Genomic DNA, 16,408 nt, shown 5'->3' with positions numbered 1-16,408 from the left:
GTCGCCTGCCCAACTCTCGTCGGGATTCACTCACTACAAACCTCAAACAAAATGCAAAATAAATCTCAAATTTTACGTCAAATTCTCCAAGAATTACATATCGTAAGCGAAGCGCCCACGCTTCCGCTGCGCCACTCTGATCCTTGATACCAGCTATTATACAGGAGGAATTCCAAATCTAAACTGTACAAAATATAGGCCATCCAGTCACGTGAATAAGTACTACAAGCACTTCCTTTGCCTCGAGTCCTGTGGAGGGGAATAAAACAGTTTTGGGGTGAGTTAGAAGCTCAGTGAGTAACCAATAAAAGTAGTAAGAAAACATATTTCACAATAATGCATTTCGATGATGTCATGATTCAGTCATCAAATATCCGTTTATTGCTCTCGTGAGCCAGTGAAATCGTTGCACTTAAACACCCAACGCTCAAATAGATCCTTTAACGTTTAACAATAAGAGGGAGCAACGTTGGTGTTCCAGATAATGTCATGAACTCATTGAAGTGGTGGAGACGTTGGTGTCCAGCACACGAATTCCAAACACTCATTTGAGCCAAAACATGGCATGGACCACATGCAAACACTCATGATATGAAATCGAGTAAATAATGCAAGAAAACGTTCAAAAGTAACTTTGGAAACAGTTTAGGGTCACTCACCTCCACGGCTCAGAAACCATCCATCATATATCATTGCCTTGCCCAAATCCAAACCCTTCAACTCAAACTCAAAACAATCAAATGCTTTCAAAGATCGGACAGCATATCCCCTTAAGTTCCTTACTTTTCCATCCTACAAGCAACATCATTTCATCTCAAATCAACCACATACACATCATACACTATCAAATACACCTTTCGGCACAATATCCATAACTGAAGCTACACTTATCGGATTGAAACGAATCTTATGGCGTTTCGAAGCCAAGACATAAACCTACATTTATTATGAAGACCTCCAAAGCCAAATCATGCATTTTCAGGGGTCAAAAATGGAAAACTACATGAAAACAGAAATCTGGGCGCGGAACAGGGTTCATGGGCAGTCAAGGGTATTTCAGTCATTTCACATGTTACAGTGCTCGGATCTAGCTGAAATTTTGTAGGAAACTAGTTAACACCATTTGCTACAACTTTCATGTTTTAACCTAAGTCTTATTCTGCCTCTAACATGCTCGAATAAATCCGGTCAGAACAGGGCAGATTCAAAATCCTAACCTGGAATTTCCGCATAAAACCGAAATCTTCCGCAAACAACTTCAACTAACATATACAAGCTTCATTTTACACCATTACCAACCATCATATCATGATTAAACCATGATAATCATATAAAATCAGAAAAATCTCCATAAAATCAGAAATTTTGCTAACTTCACTCTAATCCATAAAATCTTCCATAAAATCACATATCTAACCACCACAAGTCATGAATTCACCATTATTGGAAACAAACAATGAATCTTTACACACCGTACCTTGATAACTCACAAAAGGTAGTAGCTTAGTGGTTCCTTCTCCAAAATAACTCCACCAAGACCTTGGAATCTCCTTAGTAACCAACTTTTATGGAGTGATTTGCAATTCCATCGGTTAAAACTCAAGATTGAAGTAAGAAAGTGGAGTGAAAGATGAAGGTTTTTCTCTCTCTCTTGCTCTCTAAGTTTCAGCCATGAGAAGGAAGAAATGGCTTGATTTTTGGTCAAATTTTGGTTTTAGTAAAGTTAAGGTAAGATGGTCAAAAGTCCAACTTTGAATAAGAAGGTGGCACATGTCACCTTTTGGTTTAAAACTTATCTTTTTGTCTCTCCAATACTAATCCATATACGTAACATCTAATTATCTCTTAGCACCTTGTAAAATAATATCACTTAATACAAAACTCCATCAAATTGTCAAAAATATATTGCATTTACCGCACCAGCGGGTCCCAAGTTCATAATACTCTTCAAAATTAACGTGGAATAACTTGTATCAAGAAAATGATTTGGAAACTATATTTACTTATAAAAATGTATAGAAAATCAAAATATGGAAGAAAGGTACAAAATTATAGACGAGGAAACAAAATAATGTCTAGAAAATATATAAAAATTTTCCGGTTCTCACACTCATTCTTTCGGGGCGTCACAAACTCCCCTCCTTAAAACAATGTCGTCCTCGACATTCCATCTTGTACCAATCAAGTCGAGACATCCTGCAAGAATCACTAATATTTCAAACCAAACCCACAGTCCGGCATCCTAAACATCAAGTCTAGGATACACTACAGAGATCGAAAGCCTAAACTCTGATACCACCTGTGACGCCCCAGCTTCTCCCAAGGGCGAACCCTAGGGTTCGGCGCGTCGCCTGCCCAACTCTCGTCGGGATTCACTCACTACAAACCTCAAACAAAATGCAAAATAAATCTCAAATTTTACGTCAAATTCTCCAAGAATTACATATCGTAAGCGAAGCGCCCACGCTTCCGCTGCGCCACTCTGATCCTTGATACCAGCTATTATACAGGAGGAATTCCAAATCTAAACTGTACAAAATATAGGCCATCCAGTCACGTGAATAAGTACTACAAGCACTTCCTTTGCCTCGAGTCCTGTGGAGGGGAATAAAACAGTTTTGGGGTGAGTTAGAAGCTCAGTGAGTAACCAATAAAAGTAGTAAGAAAACATATTTCACAATAATGCATTTCGATGATGTCATGATTCAGTCATCAAATATCCGTTTATTGCTCTCGTGAGCCAGTGAAATCGTTGCACTTAAACACCCAACGCTCAAATAGATCCTTTAACGTTTAACAATAAGAGGGAGCAACGTTGGTGTTCCAGATAATGTCATGAACTCATTGAAGTGGTGGAGACGTTGGTGTCCAGCACACGAATTCCAAACACTCATTTGAGCCAAAACATGGCATGGACCACATGCAAACACTCATGATATGAAATCGAGTAAATAATGCAAGAAAACGTTCAAAAGTAACTTTGGAAACAGTTTAGGGTCACTCACCTCCACGGCTCAGAAACCATCCATCATATATCATTGCCTTGCCCAAATCCAAACCCTTCAACTCAAACTCAAAACAATCAAATGCTTTCAAAGATCGGACAGCATATCCCCTTAAGTTCCTTACTTTTCCATCCTACAAGCAACATCATTTCATCTCAAATCAACCACATACACATCATACACTATCAAATACACCTTTCGGCACAATATCCATAACTGAAGCTACACTTATCGGATTGAAACGAATCTTATGGCGTTTCGAAGCCAAGACATAAACCTACATTTATTATGAAGACCTCCAAAGCCAAATCATGCATTTTCAGGGGTCAAAAATGGAAAACTACATGAAAACAGAAATCTGGGCGCGGAACAGGGTTCATGGGCAGTCAAGGGTATTTCAGTCATTTCACATGTTACAGTGCTCGGATCTAGCTGAAATTTTGTAGGAAACTAGTTAACACCATTTGCTACAACTTTCATGTTTTAACCTAAGTCTTATTCTGCCTCTAACATGCTCGAATAAATCCGGTCAGAACAGGGCAGATTCAAAATCCTAACCTGGAATTTCCGCATAAAACCGAAATCTTCCGCAAACAACTTCAACTAACATATACAAGCTTCATTTTACACCATTACCAACCATCATATCATGATTAAACCATGATAATCATATAAAATCAGAAAAATCTCCATAAAATCAGAAATTTTGCTAACTTCACTCTAATCCATAAAATCTTCCATAAAATCACATATCTAACCACCACAAGTCATGAATTCACCATTATTGGAAACAAACAATGAATCTTTACACACCGTACCTTGATAACTCACAAAAGGTAGTAGCTTAGTGGTTCCTTCTCCAAAATAACTCCACCAAGACCTTGGAATCTCCTTAGTAACCAACTTTTATGGAGTGATTTGCAATTCCATCGGTTAAAACTCAAGATTGAAGTAAGAAAGTGGAGTGAAAGATGAAGGTTTTTCTCTCTCTCTTGCTCTCTAAGTTTCAGCCATGAGAAGGAAGAAATGGCTTGATTTTTGGTCAAATTTTGGTTTTAGTAAAGTTAAGGTAAGATGGTCAAAAGTCCAACTTTGAATAAGAAGGTGGCACATGTCACCTTTTGGTTTAAAACTTATCTTTTTGTCTCTCCAATACTAATCCATATACGTAACATCTAATTATCTCTTAGCACCTTGTAAAATAATATCACTTAATACAAAACTCCATCAAATTGTCAAAAATATATTGCATTTACCGCACCAGCGGGTCCCAAGTTCATAATACTCTTCAAAATTAACGTGGAATAACTTGTATCAAGAAAATGATTTGGAAACTATATTTACTTATAAAAATGTATAGAAAATCAAAATATGGAAGAAAGGTACAAAATTATAGACGAGGAAACAAAATAATGTCTAGAAAATATATAAAAATTTTCCGGTTCTCACACTCATTCTTTCGGGGCGTCACAAACTCCCCTCCTTAAAACAATGTCGTCCTCGACATTCCATCTTGTACCAATCAAGTCGAGACATCCTGCAAGAATCACTAATATTTCAAACCAAACCCACAGTCCGGCATCCTAAACATCAAGTCTAGGATACACTACAGAGATCGAAAGCCTAAACTCTGATACCACCTGTGACGCCCCAGCTTCTCCCAAGGGCGAACCCTAGGGTTCGGCGCGTCGCCTGCCCAACTCTCGTCGGGATTCACTCACTACAAACCTCAAACAAAATGCAAAATAAATCTCAAATTTTACGTCAAATTCTCCAAGAATTACATATCGTAAGCGAAGCGCCCACGCTTCCGCTGCGCCACTCTGATCCTTGATACCAGCTATTATACAGGAGGAATTCCAAATCTAAACTGTACAAAATATAGGCCATCCAGTCACGTGAATAAGTACTACAAGCACTTCCTTTGCCTCGAGTCCTGTGGAGGGGAATAAAACAGTTTTGGGGTGAGTTAGAAGCTCAGTGAGTAACCAATAAAAGTAGTAAGAAAACATATTTCACAATAATGCATTTCGATGATGTCATGATTCAGTCATCCAATATCCGTTTATTGCTCTCGTGAGCCAGTGAAATCGTTGCACTTAAACACCCAACGCTCAAATAGATCCTTTAACGTTTAACAATAAGAGGGAGCAACGTTGGTGTTCCAGATAATGTCATGAACTCATTGAAGTGGTGGAGACGTTGGTGTCCAGCACACGAATTCCAAACACTCATTTGAGCCAAAACATGGCATGGACCACATGCAAACACTCATGATATGAAATCGACTAAATAATGCAAGAAAACGTTCAAAAGTAACTTTGGAAACAGTTTAGGGTCACTCACCTCCACGGCTCAGAAACCATCCATCATATATCATTGCCTTGCCCAAATCCAAACCCTTCAACTCAAACTCAAAACAATCAAATGCTTTCAAAGATCGGACAGCATATCCCCTTAAGTTCCTTACTTTTCCATCCTACAAGCAACATCATTTCATCTCAAATCAACCACATACACATCATACACTATCAAATACACCTTTCGGCACAATATCCATAACTGAAGCTACACTTATCGGATTGAAACGAATCTTATGGCGTTTCGAAGCCAAGACATAAACCTACATTTATTATGAAGACCTCCAAAGCCAAATCATGCATTTTCAGGGGTCAAAAATGGAAAACTACATGAAAACAGAAATCTGGGCGCGGAACAGGGTTCATGGGCAGTCAAGGGTATTTCAGTCATTTCACATGTTACAGTGCTCGGATCTAGCTGAAATTTTGTAGGAAACTAGTTAACACCATTTGCTACAACTTTCATGTTTTAACCTAAGTCTTATTCTGCCTCTAACATGCTCGAATAAATCCGGTCAGAACAGGGCAGATTCAAAATCCTAACCTGGAATTTCCGCATAAAACCGAAATCTTCCGCAAACAACTTCAACTAACATATACAAGCTTCATTTTACACCATTACCAACCATCATATCATGATTAAACCATGATAATCATATAAAATCAGAAAAATCTCCATAAAATCAGAAATTTTGCTAACTTCACTCTAATCCATAAAATCTTCCATAAAATCACATATCTAACCACCACAAGTCATGAATTCACCATTATTGGAAACAAACAATGAATCTTTACACACCGTACCTTGATAACTCACAAAAGGTAGTAGCTTAGTGGTTCCTTCTCCAAAATAACTCCACCAAGACCTTGGAATCTCCTTAGTAACCAACTTTTATGGAGTGATTTGCAATTCCATCGGTTAAAACTCAAGATTGAAGTAAGAAAGTGGAGTGAAAGATGAAGGTTTTTCTCTCTCTCTTGCTCTCTAAGTTTCAGCCATGAGAAGGAAGAAATGGCTTGATTTTTGGTCAAATTTTGGTTTTAGTAAAGTTAAGGTAAGATGGTCAAAAGTCCAACTTTGAATAAGAAGGTGGCACATGTCACCTTTTGGTTTAAAACTTATCTTTTTGTCTCTCCAATACTAATCCATATACGTAACATCTAATTATCTCTTAGCACCTTGTAAAATAATATCACTTAATACAAAACTCCATCAAATTGTCAAAAATATATTGCATTTACCGCACCAGCGGGTCCCAAGTTCATAATACTCTTCAAAATTAACGTGGAATAACTTGTATCAAGAAAATGATTTGGAAACTATATTTACTTATAAAAATGTATAGAAAATCAAAATATGGAAGAAAGGTACAAAATTATAGACGAGAAAACAAAATAATGTCTAGAAAATATATAAAAATTTTCCGGTTCTCACACTCATTCTTTCGGGGCGTCACAAACTCCCCTCCTTAAAACAATGTCGTCCTCGACATTCCATCTTGTACCAATCAAGTCGAGACATCCTGCAAGAATCACTAATATTTCAAACCAAACCCACAGTCCGGCATCCTAAACATCAAGTCTAGGATACACTACAGAGATCGAAAGCCTAAACTCTGATACCACCTGTGACGCCCCAGCTTCTCCCAAGGGCGAACCCTAGGGTTCGGCGCGTCGCCTGCCCAACTCTCGTCGGGATTCACTCACTACAAACCTCAAACAAAATGCAAAATAAATCTCAAATTTTACGTCAAATTCTCCAAGAATTACATATCGTAAGCGAAGCGCCCACGCTTCCGCTGCGCCACTCTGATCCTTGATACCAGCTATTATACAGGAGGAATTCCAAATCTAAACTGTACAAAATATAGGCCATCCAGTCACGTGAATAAGTACTACAAGCACTTCCTTTGCCTCGAGTCCTGTGGAGGGGAATAAAACAGTTTTGGGGTGAGTTAGAAGCTCAGTGAGTAACCAATAAAAGTAGTAAGAAAACATATTTCACAATAATGCATTTCGATGATGTCATGATTCAGTCATCCAATATCCGTTTATTGCTCTCGTGAGCCAGTGAAATCGTTGCACTTAAACACCCAACGCTCAAATAGATCCTTTAACGTTTAACAATAAGAGGGAGCAACGTTGGTGTTCCAGATAATGTCATGAACTCATTGAAGTGGTGGAGACGTTGGTGTCCAGCACACGAATTCCAAACACTCATTTGAGCCAAAACATGGCATGGACCACATGCAAACACTCATGATATGAAATCGACTAAATAATGCAAGAAAACGTTCAAAAGTAACTTTGGAAACAGTTTAGGGTCACTCACCTCCACGGCTCAGAAACCATCCATCATATATCATTGCCTTGCCCAAATCCAAACCCTTCAACTCAAACTCAAAACAATCAAATGCTTTCAAAGATCGGACAGCATATCCCCTTAAGTTCCTTACTTTTCCATCCTACAAGCAACATCATTTCATCTCAAATCAACCACATACACATCATACACTATCAAATACACCTTTCGGCACAATATCCATAACTGAAGCTACACTTATCGGATTGAAACGAATCTTATGGCGTTTCGAAGCCAAGACATAAACCTACATTTATTATGAAGACCTCCAAAGCCAAATCATGCATTTTCAGGGGTCAAAAATGGAAAACTACATGAAAACAGAAATCTGGGCGCGGAACAGGGTTCATGGGCAGTCAAGGGTATTTCAGTCATTTCACATGTTACAGTGCTCGGATCTAGCTGAAATTTTGTAGGAAACTAGTTAACACCATTTGCTACAACTTTCATGTTTTAACCTAAGTCTTATTCTGCCTCTAACATGCTCGAATAAATCCGGTCAGAACAGGGCAGATTCAAAATCCTAACCTGGAATTTCCGCATAAAACCGAAATCTTCCGCAAACAACTTCAACTAACATATACAAGCTTCATTTTACACCATTACCAACCATCATATCATGATTAAACCATGATAATCATATAAAATCAGAAAAATCTCCATAAAATCAGAAATTTTGCTAACTTCACTCTAATCCATAAAATCTTCCATAAAATCACATATCTAACCACCACAAGTCATGAATTCACCATTATTGGAAACAAACAATGAATCTTTACACACCGTACCTTGATAACTCACAAAAGGTAGTAGCTTAGTGGTTCCTTCTCCAAAATAACTCCACCAAGACCTTGGAATCTCCTTAGTAACCAACTTTTATGGAGTGATTTGCAATTCCATCGGTTAAAACTCAAGATTGAAGTAAGAAAGTGGAGTGAAAGATGAAGGTTTTTCTCTCTCTCTTGCTCTCTAAGTTTCAGCCATGAGAAGGAAGAAATGGCTTGATTTTTGGTCAAATTTTGGTTTTAGTAAAGTTAAGGTAAGATGGTCAAAAGTCCAACTTTGAATAAGAAGGTGGCACATGTCACCTTTTGGTTTAAAACTTATCTTTTTGTCTCTCCAATACTAATCCATATACGTAACATCTAATTATCTCTTAGCACCTTGTAAAATAATATCACTTAATACAAAACTCCATCAAATTGTCAAAAATATATTGCATTTACCGCACCAGCGGGTCCCAAGTTCATAATACTCTTCAAAATTAACGTGGAATAACTTGTATCAAGAAAATGATTTGGAAACTATATTTACTTATAAAAATGTATAGAAAATCAAAATATGGAAGAAAGGTACAAAATTATAGACGAGGAAACAAAATAATGTCTAGAAAATATATAAAAATTTTCCGGTTCTCACACTCATTCTTTCGGGGCGTCACAAACTCCCCTCCTTAAAACAATGTCGTCCTCGACATTCCATCTTGTACCAATCAAGTCGAGACATCCTGCAAGAATCACTAATATTTCAAACCAAACCCACAGTCCGGCATCCTAAACATCAAGTCTAGGATACACTACAGAGATCGAAAGCCTAAACTCTGATACCACCTGTGACGCCCCAGCTTCTCCCAAGGGCGAACCCTAGGGTTCGGCGCGTCGCCTGCCCAACTCTCGTCGGGATTCACTCACTACAAACCTCAAACAAAATGCAAAATAAATCTCAAATTTTACGTCAAATTCTCCAAGAATTACATATCGTAAGCGAAGCGCCCACGCTTCCGCTGCGCCACTCTGATCCTTGATACCAGCTATTATACAGGAGGAATTCCAAATCTAAACTGTACAAAATATAGGCCATCCAGTCACGTGAATAAGTACTACAAGCACTTCCTTTGCCTCGAGTCCTGTGGAGGGGAATAAAACAGTTTTGGGGTGAGTTAGAAGCTCAGTGAGTAACCAATAAAAGTAGTAAGAAAACATATTTCACAATAATGCATTTCGATGATGTCATGATTCAGTCATCCAATATCCGTTTATTGCTCTCGTGAGCCAGTGAAATCGTTGCACTTAAACACCCAACGCTCAAATAGATCCTTTAACGTTTAACAATAAGAGGGAGCAACGTTGGTGTTCCAGATAATGTCATGAACTCATTGAAGTGGTGGAGACGTTGGTGTCCAGCACACGAATTCCAAACACTCATTTGAGCCAAAACATGGCATGGACCACATGCAAACACTCATGATATGAAATCGACTAAATAATGCAAGAAAACGTTCAAAAGTAACTTTGGAAACAGTTTAGGGTCACTCACCTCCACGGCTCAGAAACCATCCATCATATATCATTGCCTTGCCCAAATCCAAACCCTTCAACTCAAACTCAAAACAATCAAATGCTTTCAAAGATCGGACAGCATATCCCCTTAAGTTCCTTACTTTTCCATCCTACAAGCAACATCATTTCATCTCAAATCAACCACATACACATCATACACTATCAAATACACCTTTCGGCACAATATCCATAACTGAAGCTACACTTATCGGATTGAAACGAATCTTATGGCGTTTCGAAGCCAAGACATAAACCTACATTTATTATGAAGACCTCCAAAGCCAAATCATGCATTTTCAGGGGTCAAAAATGGAAAACTACATGAAAACAGAAATCTGGGCGCGGAACAGGGTTCATGGGCAGTCAAGGGTATTTCAGTCATTTCACATGTTACAGTGCTCGGATCTAGCTGAAATTTTGTAGGAAACTAGTTAACACCATTTGCTACAACTTTCATGTTTTAACCTAAGTCTTATTCTGCCTCTAACATGCTCGAATAAATCCGGTCAGAACAGGGCAGATTCAAAATCCTAACCTGGAATTTCCGCATAAAACCGAAATCTTCCGCAAACAACTTCAACTAACATATACAAGCTTCATTTTACACCATTACCAACCATCATATCATGATTAAACCATGATAATCATATAAAATCAGAAAAATCTCCATAAAATCAGAAATTTTGCTAACTTCACTCTAATCCATAAAATCTTCCATAAAATCACATATCTAACCACCACAAGTCATGAATTCACCATTATTGGAAACAAACAATGAATCTTTACACACCGTACCTTGATAACTCACAAAAGGTAGTAGCTTAGTGGTTCCTTCTCCAAAATAACTCCACCAAGACCTTGGAATCTCCTTAGTAACCAACTTTTATGGAGTGATTTGCAATTCCATCGGTTAAAACTCAAGATTGAAGTAAGAAAGTGGAGTGAAAGATGAAGGTTTTTCTCTCTCTCTTGCTCTCTAAGTTTCAGCCATGAGAAGGAAGAAATGGCTTGATTTTTGGTCAAATTTTGGTTTTAGTAAAGTTAAGGTAAGATGGTCAAAAGTCCAACTTTGAATAAGAAGGTGGCACATGTCACCTTTTGGTTTAAAACTTATCTTTTTGTCTCTCCAATACTAATCCATATACGTAACATCTAATTATCTCTTAGCACCTTGTAAAATAATATCACTTAATACAAAACTCCATCAAATTGTCAAAAATATATTGCATTTACCGCACCAGCGGGTCCCAAGTTCATAATACTCTTCAAAATTAACGTGGAATAACTTGTATCAAGAAAATGATTTGGAAACTATATTTACTTATAAAAATGTATAGAAAATCAAAATATGGAAGAAAGGTACAAAATTATAGACGAGGAAACAAAATAATGTCTAGAAAATATATAAAAATTTTCCGGTTCTCACACTCATTCTTTCGGGGCGTCACAAACTCCCCTCCTTAAAACAATGTCGTCCTCGACATTCCATCTTGTACCAATCAAGTCGAGACATCCTGCAAGAATCACTAATATTTCAAACCAAACCCACAGTCCGGCATCCTAAACATCAAGTCTAGGATACACTACAGAGATCGAAAGCCTAAACTCTGATACCACCTGTGACGCCCCAGCTTCTCCCAAGGGCGAACCCTAGGGTTCGGCGCGTCGCCTGCCCAACTCTCGTCGGGATTCACTCACTACAAACCTCAAACAAAATGCAAAATAAATCTCAAATTTTACGTCAAATTCTCCAAGAATTACATATCGTAAGCGAAGCGCCCACGCTTCCGCTGCGCCACTCTGATCCTTGATACCAGCTATTATACAGGAGGAATTCCAAATCTAAACTGTACAAAATATAGGCCATCCAGTCACGTGAATAAGTACTACAAGCACTTCCTTTGCCTCGAGTCCTGTGGAGGGGAATAAAACAGTTTTGGGGTGAGTTAGAAGCTCAGTGAGTAACCAATAAAAGTAGTAAGAAAACATATTTCACAATAATGCATTTCGATGATGTCATGATTCAGTCATCAAATATCCGTTTATTGCTCTCGTGAGCCAGTGAAATCGTTGCACTTAAACACCCAACGCTCAAATAGATCCTTTAACGTTTAACAATAAGAGGGAGCAACGTTGGTGTTCCAGATAATGTCATGAACTCATTGAAGTGGTGGAGACGTTGGTGTCCAGCACACGAATTCCAAACACTCATTTGAGCCAAAACATGGCATGGACCACATGCAAACACTCATGATATGAAATCGAGTAAATAATGCAAGAAAACGTTCAAAAGTAACTTTGGAAACAGTTTAGGGTCACTCACCTCCACGGCTCAGAAACCATCCATCATATATCATTGCCTTGCCCAAATCCAAACCCTTCAACTCAAACTCAAAACAATCAAATGCTTTCAAAGATCGGACAGCATATCCCCTTAAGTTCCTTACTTTTCCATCCTACAAGCAACATCATTTCATCTCAAATCAACCACATACACATCATACACTATCAAATACACCTTTCGGCACAATATCCATAACTGAAGCTACACTTATCGGATTGAAACGAATCTTATGGCGTTTCGAAGCCAAGACATAAACCTACATTTATTATGAAGACCTCCAAAGCCAAATCATGCATTTTCAGGGGTCAAAAATGGAAAACTACATGAAAACAGAAATCTGGGCGCGGAACAGGGTTCATGGGCAGTCAAGGGTATTTCAGTCATTTCACATGTTACAGTGCTCGGATCTAGCTGAAATTTTGTAGGAAACTAGTTAACACCATTTGCTACAACTTTCATGTTTTAACCTAAGTCTTATTCTGCCTCTAACATGCTCGAATAAATCCGGTCAGAACAGGGCAGATTCAAAATCCTAACCTGGAATTTCCGCATAAAACCGAAATCTTCCGCAAACAACTTCAACTAACATATACAAGCTTCATTTTACACCATTACCAACCATCATATCATGATTAAACCATGATAATCATATAAAATCAGAAAAATCTCCATAAAATCAGAAATTTTGCTAACTTCACTCTAATCCATAAAATCTTCCATAAAATCACATATCTAACCACCACAAGTCATGAATTCACCATTATTGGAAACAAACAATGAATCTTTACACACCGTACCTTGATAACTCACAAAAGGTAGTAGCTTAGTGGTTCCTTCTCCAAAATAACTCCACCAAGACCTTGGAATCTCCTTAGTAACCAACTTTTATGGAGTGATTTGCAATTCCATCGGTTAAAACTCAAGATTGAAGTAAGAAAGTGGAGTGAAAGATGAAGGTTTTTCTCTCTCTCTTGCTCTCTAAGTTTCAGCCATGAGAAGGAAGAAATGGCTTGATTTTTGGTCAAATTTTGGTTTTAGTAAAGTTAAGGTAAGATGGTCAAAAGTCCAACTTTGAATAAGAAGGTGGCACATGTCACCTTTTGGTTTAAAACTTATCTTTTTGTCTCTCCAATACTAATCCATATACGTAACATCTAATTATCTCTTAGCACCTTGTAAAATAATATCACTTAATACAAAACTCCATCAAATTGTCAAAAATATATTGCATTTACCGCACCAGCGGGTCCCAAGTTCATAATACTCTTCAAAATTAACGTGGAATAACTTGTATCAAGAAAATGATTTGGAAACTATATTTACTTATAAAAATGTATAGAAAATCAAAATATGGAAGAAAGGTACAAAATTATAGACGAGGAAACAAAATAATGTCTAGAAAATATATAAAAATTTTCCGGTTCTCACACTCATTCTTTCGGGGCGTCACAAACTCCCCTCCTTAAAACAATGTCGTCCTCGACATTCCATCTTGTACCAATCAAGTCGAGACATCCTGCAAGAATCACTAATATTTCAAACCAAACCCACAGTCCGGCATCCTAAACATCAAGTCTAGGATACACTACAGAGATCGAAAGCCTAAACTCTGATACCACCTGTGACGCCCCAGCTTCTCCCAAGGGCGAACCCTAGGGTTCGGCGCGTCGCCTGCCCAACTCTCGTCGGGATTCACTCACTACAAACCTCAAACAAAATGCAAAATAAATCTCAAATTTTACGTCAAATTCTCCAAGAATTACATATCGTAAGCGAAGCGCCCACGCTTCCGCTGCGCCACTCTGATCCTTGATACCAGCTATTATACAGGAGGAATTCCAAATCTAAACTGTACAAAATATAGGCCATCCAGTCACGTGAATAAGTACTACAAGCACTTCCTTTGCCTCGAGTCCTGTGGAGGGGAATAAAACAGTTTTGGGGTGAGTTAGAAGCTCAGTGAGTAACCAATAAAAGTAGTAAGAAAACATATTTCACAATAATGCATTTCGATGATGTCATGATTCAGTCATCAAATATCCGTTTATTGCTCTCGTGAGCCAGTGAAATCGTTGCACTTAAACACCCAACGCTCAAATAGATCCTTTAACGTTTAACAATAAGAGGGAGCAACGTTGGTGTTCCAGATAATGTCATGAACTCATTGAAGTGGTGGAGACGTTGGTGTCCAGCACACGAATTCCAAACACTCATTTGAGCCAAAACATGGCATGGACCACATGCAAACACTCATGATATGAAATCGAGTAAATAATGCAAGAAAACGTTCAAAAGTAACTTTGGAAACAGTTTAGGGTCACTCACCTCCACGGCTCAGAAACCATCCATCATATATCATTGCCTTGCCCAAATCCAAACCCTTCAACTCAAACTCAAAACAATCAAATGCTTTCAAAGATCGGACAGCATATCCCCTTAAGTTCCTTACTTTTCCATCCTACAAGCAACATCATTTCATCTCAAATCAACCACATACACATCATACACTATCAAATACACCTTTCGGCACAATATCCATAACTGAAGCTACACTTATCGGATTGAAACGAATCTTATGGCGTTTCGAAGCCAAGACATAAACCTACATTTATTATGAAGACCTCCAAAGCCAAATCATGCATTTTCAGGGGTCAAAAATGGAAAACTACATGAAAACAGAAATCTGGGCGCGGAACAGGGTTCATGGGCAGTCAAGGGTATTTCAGTCATTTCACATGTTACAGTGCTCGGATCTAGCTGAAATTTTGTAGGAAACTAGTTAACACCATTTGCTACAACTTTCATGTTTTAACCTAAGTCTTATTCTGCCTCTAACATGCTCGAATAAATCCGGTCAGAACAGGGCAGATTCAAAATCCTAACCTGGAATTTCCGCATAAAACCGAAATCTTCCGCAAACAACTTCAACTAACATATACAAGCTTCATTTTACACCATTACCAACCATCATATCATGATTAAACCATGATAATCATATAAAATCAGAAAAATCTCCATAAAATCAGAAATTTTGCTAACTTCACTCTAATCCATAAAATCTTCCATAAAATCACATATCTAACCACCACAAGTCATGAATTCACCATTATTGGAAACAAACAATGAATCTTTACACACCGTACCTTGATAACTCACAAAAGGTAGTAGCTTAGTGGTTCCTTCTCCAAAATAACTCCACCAAGACCTTGGAATCTCCTTAGTAACCAACTTTTATGGAGTGATTTGCAATTCCATCGGTTAAAACTCAAGATTGAAGTAAGAAAGTGGAGTGAAAGATGAAGGTTTTTCTCTCTCTCTTGCTCTCTAAGTTTCAGCCATGAGAAGGAAGAAATGGCTTGATTTTTGGTCAAATTTTGGTTTTAGTAAAGTTAAGGTAAGATGGTCAAAAGTCCAACTTTGAATAAGAAGGTGGCACATGTCACCTTTTGGTTTAAAACTTATCTTTTTGTCTCTCCAATACTAATCCATATACGTAACATCTAATTATCTCTTAGCACCTTGTAAAATAATATCACTTAATACAAAACTCCATCAAATTGTCAAAAATATATTGCATTTACCGCACCAGCGGGTCCCAAGTTCATAATACTCTTCAAAATTAACGTGGAATAACTTGTATCAAGAAAATGATTTGGAAACTATATTTACTTATAAAAATGTATAGAAAATCAAAATATGGAAGAAAGGTACAAAATTATAGACGAGGAAACAAAATAATGTCTAGAAAATATATAAAAATTTTCCGGTTCTCACACTCATTCTTTCGGGGCGTCACAAACTCCCCTCCTTAAAACAATGTCGTCCTCGACATTCCATCTTGTACCAATCAAGTCGAGACATCCTGCAAGAATCACTAATATTTCAAACCAAACCCACAGTCCGGCATCCTAAACATCAAGTCTAGGATACACTACAGAGATCGAAAGCCTAAACTCTGATACCACCTGTGACGCCCCAGCTTCTCCCAAGGGCGAACC

This window comes from Coffea arabica, chromosome 7e (genome assembly GCF_036785885.1).
Source record: "Coffea arabica cultivar ET-39 chromosome 7e, Coffea Arabica ET-39 HiFi, whole genome shotgun sequence".
NCBI lineage: Eukaryota > Viridiplantae > Streptophyta > Magnoliopsida > Gentianales > Rubiaceae > Coffea > Coffea arabica.
Note: the sequence above shows the minus strand (reverse complement) of the source record.